Source organism: Temnothorax longispinosus, chromosome 11 (assembly GCF_030848805.1).
Source record: "Temnothorax longispinosus isolate EJ_2023e chromosome 11, Tlon_JGU_v1, whole genome shotgun sequence".
Classification (NCBI taxonomy): domain Eukaryota; kingdom Metazoa; phylum Arthropoda; class Insecta; order Hymenoptera; family Formicidae; genus Temnothorax; species Temnothorax longispinosus.
This window is the reverse complement of record NC_092368.1, coordinates 4,875,906-4,889,285: the sequence shown is the minus strand read 5'-3', so window position 1 is coordinate 4,889,285 and position 13,380 is coordinate 4,875,906. Positions and strand designations below refer to the sequence as shown.

At 36.9% G+C, this 13,380-nt stretch overlaps 1 protein-coding gene across 1 annotated transcript in view; it reads left to right on the top strand.

The window, feature by feature from the left end:
- The window catches only part of LOC139822586 (nephrin), a 196,698-nt gene that overhangs the window by 63,894 nt on the left and 119,424 nt on the right, over nucleotides 1–13,380 (top strand). The gene's annotated exons all lie outside the window — the stretch shown is intronic.

Genomic DNA, 13,380 nt, shown 5'->3' with positions numbered 1-13,380 from the left:
GGAAGAAAGAGTGGGCACGATACTCTCGAGAGGATCGAAAATACCCGACACGGCCGAAGGCACCCAAAAACCGGCTTTGTCATCCTTGATCTCCTTCCTCGTTTTTCCGTGACGTGCATCTCATTATCGAAAAAGGAAAATATAATCAAGCCTCTTTACATCTAATTTCGTTCGAGATATTTTTAGAATATCGCACGTACAGATAGAATATAACTCTAATATGACAATAAATAGTAATGCAAGTCTTTTATAATAAATCTATATATATTTATAATTAACATGTTTAATTAGAAAGATATATTAAAAGTGCATATCGATAAATTTATGAGAATTAATATTTCAAAGATAATAATTTATATCAGATACAAATACAACCAAATATTTAAAATATGTAACGTTTTTGACTTTTAATATAATTAATGCATCAATTAGGTTTTTTAATGAACATTAAATAAAATCTTGTAGTAAGAAAATACTTATCTATTATAATATACATTTTTTTGCTGTCAGTCCGTTAGTTATATTACCTATATAAAAAATACATCGAAGCACGTCGCTCACTGACGGAGAATTTTCTAACGCTCACGCCGAGGGTTAACGGGGGATAATACCTGAAAGTCACTTTCATCGTCAAAGCCTTTTCTTCTGAGTTTACCCTTCTTGCGCCGTCCTCGATAAACGGTAGTCATCTCTTTCCCGACTGTTTTTCTTCTCGAACGCGTCTATGATCCGGAATCTTTCATGAAAATTAAATACCGCGGAGCTCGAGGATGATGGATATATCCCGCGAACGATGTTCCACGTCGCCTCGTGTCCTCTATGCGGGAGGGAGGGGGCGGCGAGAAAGGGTGGCCCTCGAATAGGAAGAACGAAGCCAGGCGGACACATTCTGAAATTTAGTATGACGGAACGGGCGAGCTCGTATTTTATCGTTAGCAAATTCCATAGAAAATTCAGAGCCCCGCCGCTGCGACTCGGGCGCGGCCCGACCGCCATTTCCCATCGGGTCGAGTCTCGCTCCCGTTCTTCTATTCGCTCGTGTACCTCTGTCTGCCGCTGGCAAACGAGCGTTCGTCCGGTATATTTTTCGCGTGTTCCTTAACTCCCCGACATAAACGCATCTTTGTTCCGCGATGCCGCTAAGGGACTAAGGAGTTTCTTTTTCATGCAATACAATGCTCCTCGCTTAACTAGTTTGCTCGCTTACTAACTTGACAAATGCGTTTTGTTCCACCATTAATTTGTACAAAGAACGACGAGAAGAAATGTATTTGCTAAATTGGTAAACAAGTTAGCGAGCATATAGTTATTAATTTATCGCAAATTAAGCTATTTTAGCATTGTGTGCTTTTACTGTTAACGCTAGACGTTAAAAAAATTTTTGTTTATGTATCTGGAGCAGACTTCTAATGAACATTTCGCGAGACCGCAACTTTATAAGTTTTACCTTTAAATGTCCTGGTAATTAATGTGTAAATTAAGTTTCTGTCAAAGTAAAGTCTCTTTCATTTTAAAACGGCATTTATAGCGCCAGTTGAAGCTTAACTCGCTAAATATGTAGCCGCGTAATTAGTGACGTCAATATTCGCGTAGTTACATCTTATGGAGCATTTTTGTCGAGAAGAATCTAGTTCCGTATTATTCCGTCTAGTTCCGTATTATAAAAAAAAATCGGTATTAACAGACTTTTGATAAATGTATATTATCCATCCATGCACTTCTTTCCCGAATCTTGTGGATTTATCTCAGCTATGATTCGTCATTACATGATAATGAAAACGTACGCTCAGCGGAGTCGACGCATTTCCGTATCCGCAGACCGATGCGATCCGGAAAGTTTCTCTCGAAGCGGAAAACGCGGCTCGGCCGAGCGGACGAGGAAAGACATAAAAGGAGGAAGGATGGCAGAAGTTTGCCTCGGGCTCGCGGTTAGGTGCGATTCTAAAAAAATCATGAATCAGAGACGAAACGAGCCTCAATAATGGATCGTCCAATCCGAAAACTTCGCCGCCGGACAGGTCTGAAGGATGATGGCGGATCCGCGTGAAACTTGTGCCACAGAAGTGCGGAACTTGGTTCTTCTACGACATGTTACAGCTCTTATTACGGAAAGTACGATAGCAAGTACGATATATTGTTGATTTTTCCATAAACTTTAAGATATTTTCACATCAGTTATATAAATTTTCCTTTTAATTAAAATACAATATTGATAGAATTTCTTAATTAATGAACAATTTATTCTTACCATTCTTTTTTTATATAACATTTTTTTACGCAAACAATTTTATAATTCTACGTAATGTTTTAAAAATATATAGCTGTTTTTTTTCTATGTTTATTCATGTTAAACGATATTGAACTTTGTGCAATTTTATTATTGTTACGTAGTGAGGATAACATTTAATTGGTATCAGAAACAGAAAGTAAAATTTGGAATTTATATTTGCGAAAATAGGGAACCGATCTTTTATTTTCTTTTATTCTCCGCTCTGCGAAAACAGCATGACACTCATTAGTCGGAAGAAGTCTCACAGAGATTTCAAAGCATCCTGTTTTCCAAGGAAATCTTGCGATCGCCCATTCCGAGAAACGTTGATCGTTTAAAGAGCAGAAAACGAATGCGACGAAGACTTACCCTGCCATATTACGTTTCCTCCGTCGCATGACATTAAATATATTTGCGATCTCTTCGTGAAAACTCCGCGAAAAGCTAACGGGCGATGGAAAACTCTCATTGCATTGGTCGAAAACTTGTGCGGCTGCATTATGACTCGTATATTGCGTTTCGTTTAACGCAGTAAAAATAGTAAATAGGTCGCTGCTCTTTCTTGTGGAAACAATCTAAAGCGTCGCTCGACTTCTATTTAATACGAGAAAAGTTATAATTGTGAACTAAAATTTTTTTTTATCATAGCGCAATACTTCCGGTAAGTTAGATTTTTTTGTTATTTAAGTACTTTTGCAGTTTGTGAAAACAATTAATCACTACATTTTCACATTAAGAGGATTGTTATTTAAGAGAATAAGAGCATTTAATTGTCGAATTTCTTCACAGTTCTCAAGATGAGTTAAAAATTCAATAACAGCCATTTGATACGGATTTTAATATTCGTTAAATATAATTTTTTAAATAATCTTTGTAATAAAATTGATTTTATTTTCAATGGAAATATCAAGCATGAAAATCAAACATGTCACCGAATGATACGTTAATTCTTTGCCAAGATAAGAAATTGTGCATTATTAAGATAGTCTTGTTTTTTAAAGAAAAATTTTCAAAGATCTCACACAATGTTTTTTGGCAAATAGACGGCTACATTAAGGTGATAAATTCCGATCTGACACAAAAATTCTCTAGCGCAAATTTATTTTTTAAATTGAATCTCGGTCTATTTTCAACCGCAGCGCCAGAGAAACGAGCGAAATTCTATCGTACGAGAAAATATCGCGATATTCTTCGAACAGACGCCGTGAGCAAGACTCGAGAAGCTGTCCATCAACCGCACGACGGGCATCTCCATTTCCATATTCTTTGTTGCCTCTTCGGTATTTTTTATCCGCCTCTTGACCCGTGCTTTGGATCATCCTTTTTACATGAGTTTCAAACACTATCTTGATCAGATCAATCAAGTGGAGGGTAGCAGAGATCGATAGCTTTTTTCGACAAAAATTTATTTTGTTTTTATAAGAAATGCTGATAGAATAAAATCAGCGAATATCGAGCACCAATTATATAGTATTCTCAATAAGTTCAAAAAAATGCATAAGAATATTTGTGCTACAATTGTTTTTAAATCAAAATATGATCTGCAACTTCTTGTGACTGTGGAAAACAGTTTTCTAAATATCGAAAGAGAAATTCTTCATGAATTAAATTTAAGAAATTATTTTTGTTTTAATTTTTATAACAATATTCAATTTATATATAAGATATTGTAATTTAATGAATTGGATCAATTGCATTGTTCGTATTAAATATCCAAGTTTTGATATACCGTCCAGGTATTTATTACGTGTGCAGTCATTAGAGTGAATATCGTGATGCAATATAAAAAAAAATTGGGGTCGATAGCGTGGCACGTCGTGAGTCATAACAGATTTCCGACCCTTAAGATCTCTCTTTTCTCTCGCTAGAACCGCGTCCGGACATCAAAAGAAAACCGACAAGGAGATTCGCGGACGGTCCACCTGCCATATTTTTCCGCCTCGGAGAGCTCGTCCATCTTCGAGCGAATGTTCGATATCCCGCAGAATTCCATCTTTCTATCGGCTCCGTCTTTTCTTTTTAACGCGCTGGTTCAAAGGACCGTATATTTCTCTACCGCGAGTTAGGCGGGCGATCGTCAACCAACAACGCGGCTATCCCGGTAGAAATTGTTTCCCAATGAAAGAGTCGCCAGAGGGAATAAAATTCGATATTTGTAATATTTATTTAAGTCAAATCAACTGTCATTTATCGTTTGTTATTTATATAGAAATATAGGAAATTAATATTAAATAATTGTATTTAGTATTAACTGATTAATCCAATAATTTACTGTATACTGGTAATAAATTTTAAATATTTTAATTTAGTTCAAAATAATTAATAACTTATAACAAATAATAATGTGGACGTTAATCTATATATATAGATAGAGTATTCCATAACTACTATGCAATATTTCAGTACCCTGTTCGAAACGTTAATTACAATCGAAAATCCTCATACAAAAATGTCGAGATCAAAATAATTTTAAGTTAAAAATTGGTTAAAGATGTCGCTTGCGTTTTGATTCTTAACTATGTTTAACGTATACTAATTTGTCATATGTTACTAATATTTAAAAGTTAAGAGATATTAGTTTTTACTGCTCATTACATCAAATGATTTTAATAACTTAAGAAAACGAGCTATATATTTTTTACAATTGCATTTTCTTAATTTATTAGAATTATATAACACATTATTTTAATTATAAAATTGGAAAAGGTCAAAAATAATTAGGTACATATTAATTTATGCAAAATATATTTATTAAAACAAAAGTATAATTATAGTTTTCAAATATAAATTTATACGTTATAACGCATATCTCTTTCTCTCTTTCTCATTTTCTCACAATTAATTATTATTTTGACGTTAACTAAAACACGAAATAAAACAAAACAATCAAATTTATTTTGAAATGTAAATTACAGTATAATTTGGCGTATATTTGTTTTATAATTCCTATGGAAGAAACAGGAGGAAATTCGTCACAATTCCGTCCTTATGCATGATGTCTGTGAGTGACAAATTGTGTTTTATTTTATTTTGAAGGGTCCATGAAGATTATACCATATTTTATGGTATTAACTATTAACATATTAACGCCTGAATTCTGTGGGACGCCACTAACTCTATTGCTTATAACTTAAAAACTGCTTTGATCTCGATATATCCAGTCCTCATGCATTGATCTCCGGAATACGTTATTATTAAACTATAATACTATTATTTATTGTGCGACGACGGCAAAAGGTCCCGTATGTACAATGTGCTTTTTTTTAATCCGAGTAAATCTAAAGTAACAACACAGTTGGTATTTTATGTCGCATCTGTGCGGTTTACAATGTTTCAGTTATAATATTTTAACGGAGACTAGATTATAAACGTTATGACATGCCTGAGAATTATATAAATATACACCGGGATTACAGTATCGCAAAAAGCTTTAATCTCGTTTGCAATTTTGTAGTCGCAAAAATCGATCCTACGCGTATACGTTTTTACAGAACTAAATCCGTCCCGGCATCGAGAATAAATCACGAATCACGAGAAATTCTCGCATGTTTCACGACATATCCCGTCTCGCTCGCGTGTCACAATAAAAATTGCAGAGACGCATGTATTACAATTGAATTGTGCCGACGTGCCGAGCGGTTGTACGTCATATTCCTCTTAGCGGCAATCTCTACCCGGGATTCGAGATTCGACAGAATACTCGGAATTCCAGTTTCGATGGGATCCTATCTTTTGTAAGTCGCTCCGACGACGGTATCGAGGGAGGTTGCGGTCAGTTATTCCGGTCACGAGTGGGATTCATCCTCGAGATATCTCGATTCGGCGTGTCCTGTCGTCTGTGTTTGCTCAAGGGACTTACCTCGGACGTGTCTCGAACGAGCGACTCCTCCTTTTGTGATGTTTTCGCGCGAAAAGAGGCTTACGCCTCTTAGGTAATTTGCGACGATGATTAATTGATCCTCAAAGGATTTTGAGTGGATATAACGTAATCACGCGAGATCAAATTTTATTTTAATTATAACTGATATCATATATCTTTTTACAGCGTATCCAATTAATATCTGCGCATTTTATGCCCGCGACAATGTTTCTTATAAATAAAATTAACGCTCTGCATTTTGGAATTACTTCACGGTTTCATAGTCCTGCGATCTTATTTTACTAAAGACGAGAATAGTACGTATATATTGCGTCTTGTCAGGATTGCATAATTGCGTTACAATTGCACAGCTGCTTCGATTAATTACACGACGAGATTAATTACTAATCACTTATGGTCGATAATGAAGCGACAATAACGTGGGAAACCGCGGCTGTTATTAACAGAATTACATCGATTCCGCGACGGTAACCTCATCCACTGACAATCCATTATGGAATTATGCGGACATTAGTGGCGAACAATTATATCTCCTATATATTTTTTGAACAACATTGATTTAACTTTTATTTAAAATTTTGTGTCGTAAACTGTAAAAGGTCTTTCAGGGCCTCCTTTCGTTCTATTTATTTTTTAATGTTAAAAAGTTTAAAAAGGAAATACATGATGAATATGATAGCCGATAAAATTTTTATTCAAGAGGTTGATTGTTAATTAATTAAATAGTTTATCAATAAAAAGAAGAACAGATATAACGAAAGGAGATACATCATTATAATTGACGATATATTGTTATAAATTAACTGTGACGCAAAGATCTGAATATTCATGGAAATGACGCGAAATAAAAGAAATTTTTTCCAAGTAAGCTAACGTAACGTTCGAAGTTGAAACGACGGGATGGTTCGAATAAAGCGAAGGGGACGAGAGATCCGGAGATGTGGGGTCGGCGATCTCTTAAGAACCGGCAACGAATCTTTTCGCATGACAAACGCTCGGATCTTCGGCGGAGTAGCAGGTGCAACGGCGACTAAGTATGTAATATCGTTTTAGGTCGGCAATAAAAATTCTTCCGGGGCTTCGCGCGCGCGTAATCTATCCTTACTGGAGGACTAAACGACTCGCAAAGAGATTCTTTTCGGGGAATATCCTCGTGGCTCGAGTAACGACCGAGTCGCGAAAATATCCCGCGGTAAACCCGATGCGGTGCGCGGAATGCGGAAACGTTTGTCACTAGCATTGTAAAACACGGCAATTTCATTACGATAAAATCCCTTATTCGTTGATTTATTCTTACAGCGTTGTGCTGGACGAAATAGCAGGGTAAATCACGACCAAAAATATTTCTTCATAAAAATATATATGAAATAACGGTATAAATGAGACTATTTTTACGGAAACGTGAAGAAGTAGCGTCTCAGAGCAAACTTGTACGAAGTAAATCGGCCAGGTAAGTGCACGCGCGATATCTCTACGACCGTAAAATCGACGATATTGTTCTTCAAGTTGTTCGTATCGGCGACGTAACGATAACGCCCCGGGTGATGCCGAAAGATTTTCGCGAAGCCGACGACTTCTTGCTCTTTACCACTGTCGATTACGCCGCCGTAACGGCCCATAAGGAGAGATTACGTGGTGCTCGAAATTCGTCGCGCCCGAAAAATTTCCCGCAACGACGATTACACCCCTAGCTTTCGGAGAATCGTAAAGTTCGGCGAGGGATGATATGAAGCCGTCATAAAAGTCAAGCAAGACGTTGACGACAGCGCGGTGCCGGAAAAATTCGTGAAAAGTGCGACGAATCGCGAAATACGAAATGCATGACCGCGTTTTTTACATGTCTATCTCGATTCTACGATGTGCATTTCTTTTATTTTCTCAACAAACAAAAAACAGCAATATTAGATCGTAAACTTTTCGTTCGAAAGGCTACGTTCGTCTCGAGGAATTCTAATTAAATATATTTATAAAGAAGCATAACTTAAGATTTAATTTTGATTATGCAAATTATTGTATAATATCTGAAAAACGTAGAAAATGGATAATTTATGCAGGATAAATTTAAATCTATTGAAAATCAAAGTAATTAGCATTACTGCATCAATTTGAAATTTCCATAAATCTCAATATCACTCGCAACGATTTAAAAAATTGTCCGCGTTTTATTTACACATTCTGTATAAATGGACGTTGCTAAAGCTGCTCGTAAATGATTCGTCGAGCGCGCGCGAGAGAGCGTGTTCTTGTATTTCTTTACATGCAGGAATTCGCAGTCGATGGTTTTTGAAAAAAAAGAAGGAGAAAAAAATGCCGTCGTTTGTGATAGTCACGGCAAACGAAAGTACGAAGGGAAGGCTCGGTAGAAACGAGCGACGAAGTATTCGCCAGAATACTCGCATTCGGCGCGCCGCAGGACTTAACTATCTCTTCCTCTCCTTCAACGCCTACCTTCCGAACGCACTTCGGATTTCTATCTCCCCCGAGTCTTTCGAGCGTTTTCGCTGGAATTTGCCGGGTATTAAAAGAACAAGATATCCCAACGCGGTCCCCTTTTTCTTTATTTACCGCGAGCAAGAAAACGTTCTGCGATAGAAAAGGAACGATCCAGGAAATAATGCCCGGAGAGAGGAACATAATCCTGTAACTGGTGGCGCGCGCGATGTACTCGACGCGTTACACGACCTGGGGAATGCGAGGAACGACGTGCCAGTCCGAGAAGAGTTGGGGAATATTCTTTCACACTTTTGTGGATGCATTTCCTACGCTTTCTTCCTGTCTGAGAACAAATGACGTTACCATACTCAAACATTTTTAGCTTGTTCCCCCATCATAACGTCAGAAAAAGTGAACACGTACAACAGAGCCGAAAAAAATTTTTATCTCGAAAATATCTTACCAAATAAGTTAAAATATTGCAAAAATACAGCGTAAACGCAAAATATAATATTCTGAGTGATGATGGGCAATAAGGTTTATCATAATTCATCATCGAGCAGTAATATAAAACTATATAAAATAAATATTATAACAATTATTTAGAAATTTGCCCCTGCGACATATATTTAGCAATATTTAAAAAATTCTATATATTCTACATATTTAAAAAATTATTGCTCAATTTGCTAATAACAAAATACAATTCGTAAAACAGAATTCAGAATAGGAAGGATTAAGCGGAGAACTCTCTAGTTGTCAGAGAACTTTAGTTAATCCTATGTTGAGTCGTTGACGTACGTCATAGTATAAAATGTAACCTAGCGTTGACTCTAATCCTTTATAGCACAATGGAGAAAGTTTTAAGGAACGATAAACAGTTTCGTAAAGGATATTAAAACAAACGTGCTTTTAAGTTATAATAGCCAACAACTTGTACAATACGTGATTATTCAAGAGTTGTTTTCGTCTTCTTTTCTCGTTCTCTGCTCCATTGTATATTCTTGCTTTTTCATTATTTAATTATTTTTCTTTATTTCGTCACATTTATCTCGTTTGAATATCTATCTTAATTTATGTTTATTATGAAACATTTATTGTGAAACATTTAACATAATTTATATACAAATTCTTTATCTTTTAAATAGCAGAAAATAAGAAATTAATTATAAATTTCGCAAAATATGATCGATAAATCTTTTCACATCAAAAGGTATGCTGTTACTCTTTAATTAAACAATAATAAATGAGCTTTTATGGCAGAACATAATCTCTTCACACTCCTCTCTGAACAAATCAATTTGCGAAAAGCAGAAAAAGAGAAATTATATAGTTATAAGTACTTTATTTTCTTATAGAATTGATTTCTTGAAAATACACGTTCGTCATACTTTCAAATTCCATGGACCGCATATCAAACCCGCGGAAACTTTCTTGACGTCGTGTTTCGAATCGATTTCCGGCGCATATATACGTATAAATTCTCGACACACCAGTCGCGAAACGCGCAATACTCTCGACAGGCATCCCGCAAAATTTTCAATGAAGTTAGGGGTTTCCAGGCTTGCCATAACTAGCCACTTTTCCGTCGCCGACTTTTCACTCCGCATTCTTCGATAACTGACCGGAGATGGAAGAGAGAGAGGGGGAGATAGCAATAACACAATCTGCCTTATTTCTTCCTGCCGTAAGACGCGTTTTTCTTTGTCAGCAAAGTTTTTGGAGAGGAAAATTTCTCGCTTCTAAGTCTCGGAGCCCTGAAATATGCAGACTCGTTCTCGACGGAACGATGGCGATGATATTTTTGAGGAAAGAATGGAATATAAAGATCTCTCGGACGTTTCCGCGTGCGCGTGTTACGGCGACGCGTCCTGAGAGACAAACGCCTTTGAAGTTGCACCAGCATCGACAGCAACTCGATTCCGAAGAACGTGTTGTCAGCTCGTTCCTTCCCTGCGGGATATCCCGGGTATTTTCCCAGGATCTGAATACGCGTACTCCGGCGCCGGCGGAGTGCGCGCCAGCTTGATGCTCGTGCCCGGCGCCCGAGTCTCGCTGAGAGTTTTACGAGATTCGTCGCTTTGTCACACTTTTCGGTTACCAACTTTGCCGGGGGTAGAGTCGCTGTATCGACACCTTTGAGCGAACGCGACGACTACGATGACACCGACTCGATTTCAGCACCGCATTGTCGCGCGAAAGAGTCTTCCTTCGAGCTGCAGACGGTATATTTTTCCATGGAACACAAGATCGATTCTCATATTCGTTATTCGTATAGCCCGTAGCGAACTACTTTTTCCTCGAGCCTCGCTGTTACAAGTTTGCAGTCTGATGGAATAGCGAAGCTCGAACTCGCGTTCGAAGATATACAAAGCGAATTGGCCGAGATAGGGGTATCGGGATAATTATGTGGAGCACACATGTAATCGTGTGAAATCTTCCATGTGCGACACACACGGATTAATATCACAGTTTTTGCTTGATATAATTTTTGTTAAAGTGTAAAATGTGTGTGTAAAGAAATTTAATATAATTGTACATCTTATCTTAAAGTTTTCGTTAACATCAAACTTGGATAGCAACTCTAGTAGTCTTCGTAAATTAGTTTACAAAGCAACGAGTGGTTTATTATATGAAGCTAATTTCAAAATGTAGAGCTGATCTTCATTGTGTGATAGGGGTTGTTAAGTTGTTGTAATTAAGTCTTAAATTAAAATTTGATTAAAACCAAATTTATTTGATGTTAAAGGGACAGTATTTCTGTTGCCTTCCTCTATCCGCACCGTTGAAACTCAATTCATTAAAAGCTTCTTAATTTTTAATCGCTTACTTAACAGCTGAAAAATGATCGATGCGTCCACATTGAGGCTAACGGTGTTTTCCTTGTTTTATATATATAGCGTTTAGTATTTGAGTTAAAACGCGAGAACAACCTGTACTATGATTTATGATAAGACTCATTAGTCGCCGCATTATCGCACACTTGATTTATTGCCAAAACAAGATAAACGTAATCTCGCTGCGAAGCAAAAGAGAACCTTTGGTGAGAGAATAATTCTCCGAGCGTATAGTGAAGTGGTAAATCATTAATATGCTAAAGCTAAATAGCGAATTCTTTTATCCTGTTTTGTTCTATATATACCATTTCGCTTTTTACGATTAAATCGTAAAATAGTAACTTCCGCTGAGCATTAAATCCAGAATACAAAGAAACGCTTTTAACCATCAGATTACTGGGTATCGTAAAAAATTGAGGTTTCTTCTCCACACCATAAATGTTAAACTGAAAATATTGAATTTAAAAATAGAAGCATTTTTATTTTAAAATATAAACTATTAATTTTTTGAGCAGATAATTTTGTTTTCTTATATTCCTACTTATATTATCCTGTTAGTGATCTGGAAAGGTCATTGGCTTGTAAATGGCGTTGCTCAATGAAAGTTGGCATAAGAATAGAGGCAGGTCCATCACGCACCAAGATGCAAAATATTTTGGCAGACCGTCACAAGGGCAAACGTTATGATCTCACGAAGTCAGCCCAGCTTACCGAAACGGGAAGTATAAAGTACTTAAAGACGACAATAAGCATCGTCGTGCATATAAATGCATAAACATTCATAAGTGCTAATGTACGATGCTTATTGTCGTCTTTAAGTACTTTACACTTCCCGTTTAGGTATGCTGTCTGGGCTGACTTTGTGAGATCATAACGTTTGCCCTTGCGACGGTCTGCCAAAATATTTTGCATCTTGGTGCGTGATGGACCTGCCTCTATTCTTATGCCAACTTTCACTGACCAACGCCATTTACAAGCCAATGACCTTTCCAGATCACTAACAGGATGATATAAGCAGGAATATAGGTAAGAAAACAAAATTCTTATGCCAACTTTCTCTATTCTAATGCCAACTTTCATTGAACAACGCCATTTACAAGGAGTGACCTTTCCTTGCGAGCACTTGCTATCTGTTGGTTTGTTTAGTCTGCTTATTGGACAATGTCAAGAATCTTGTCAAGAAATTTTTATCATATTTTTTCGTAGCGGGGGTTGTCAATTCAGTTTTACTTTTTAGTAAAAGTGGCAAATTCGGTCACGAACGATTTCTTCGTGAAAACGGTGAGAAAGTTTTCACACAAGACACGAACGCGGTGAGGAATGGCCAACTTTACGGGCTCGTAAACGATCTCCCGGTGTCCTCGTGACGCAACCGGCATCCTTGCTCGCTCCTCGAGCACCCTAATATTTTTCGCCCCTGTGCTTTCCATTGACATGATCGTGCTTTCTCCCGGTATCTCGCCCCATCGCGTTCCTCCCTTGATGTCACCATTCACTTTGCGCGCAAGGTGCACGTGTAACCTTCCTTCCAAATATGTTCTCGCATTTTCTGCCATCCTTCATCCGATTTTTTTTATTACGTTTGAATATAAATATAATCTAATTCACATTATGATGTTATTACTATAATTTTACTGCATTTGAAATGATATGTCTCATCTGTGAGAAGATTATTTTAAATTTAATTAGATAAATTTTGTACCTATTCATACAGTATTTTAAATAAGAAGAACATTTTTTCCTTTAATCTCGGAGCTTTAATTTTCCGCGGCGTTATTATGTTTGCGCATGTTTAGTGATATCCTACCAATTAACTACATTTTGGTTTAGCCAAGCTGCTGCTTGTTACACCGGATAATAGAGAATGCTTTTGGTGAAAAATTTTGTGCCACGTATATTATTTTTACAAACTTTATAATCCTTCAGCCACGCATTCGAATAATCTACGCGATGCACGTTTT